General features: G+C 50.5%; 1 non-coding gene across 1 annotated transcript; it reads right to left on the minus strand.

Moving 5' to 3' along the window:
* Positions 1-205: 205 nt before the first annotated feature.
* TRNAT-UGU lies at positions 206-279 on the minus strand. The gene has a single exon. It is a non-coding gene; the product is annotated as a tRNA-Thr (tRNA).
* Positions 280-1,023: the final 744 nt, after the last annotated feature.

Below are 1,023 nucleotides of genomic sequence, written 5' to 3' on the forward strand. Positions count from 1 at the left end.
TGTGAGAGCCCAGACCTGCCCCTGTCCCAGAGGGAGGGGGGTCATCTGTGACAGGCTGGATCACTGACCTATCAGTTCTTAACTCTCAGTAATTCCATTATCAGTGCCTGTGAGTGTAATTGAAACAGCCATACTGGGCTGGACCAAAGGCCCATTTAGTTCTCTGACAGCTGCCAATACCAGGTGCCCCAAGAGTTAGTCAACAAGGCACCACTGGGAGTTGAACCCAGGATCTCCTGTTTACAGGACAGGTGCTTTAGCCAGCTAAGCCATGGTGCCTGCTTGTGGCTCAGGGACACTGTCTGCCCACACCTGACTCCCTGCCATCCCCACTGGGGCCTGAAAAGCTTTGCTTGTGTTGGATTCTGCAAAGCAGAGGAGCAGGTGAGGTTTTCCTTGCAAGCTGAGTGTGTGTGCGCGTGTGTGTGTGTGTGTGTGTGTATATCTTTGGCCAGGTCTGCACTACAAAGTTATTTCAGCATCATTATATTGCTCAGCTGTGTGAAAAACACACAACGCTCCCTCGGTCAGCAGCTTTTGGCTGGTGCACACACTGCAATGCCACGTCTGGCGACAAAATAAAACCACCTCGACAAGAGGCCTAGAGCTTTGTGCCAAATTGTCAGTGTAAATGCTGCTGGTCATTATATCACCATAACTGGTCTCCACCAGTTCCCACCATGAACTCGCCTGCCCTGCATTCCTGCTACAGAGGCCGGACCTCTCTCCTTTCATAGCTCCAGAAAGTTCTGACAGCTGAGCCGCTATCTACACCGGGATTAGGTTGATAGAACTGCATTGCCAGCCTAAGTAATGTAATTACACCAACCTAATTTCCTAGTGTAGACCTGTCCAAAGAATCGCACACACACCTTGGGAGCAAAACTTCACCTGCTCCTCTGCTTTACAGAAGCCAAACACGAGCAACACTTGTAAGGGCCCAGTGGGGATTGGCAGAGAGTCAGGTGTGAGCAAACACGCTGCTTTAAGCAACAGTAGTTACCATGGCTTGGCTGGTTAAAG

Source organism: Mauremys reevesii, linkage group 12 (genome assembly GCF_016161935.1).
Source record: "Mauremys reevesii isolate NIE-2019 linkage group 12, ASM1616193v1, whole genome shotgun sequence".
Lineage (NCBI taxonomy): Eukaryota > Metazoa > Chordata > Testudines > Geoemydidae > Mauremys > Mauremys reevesii.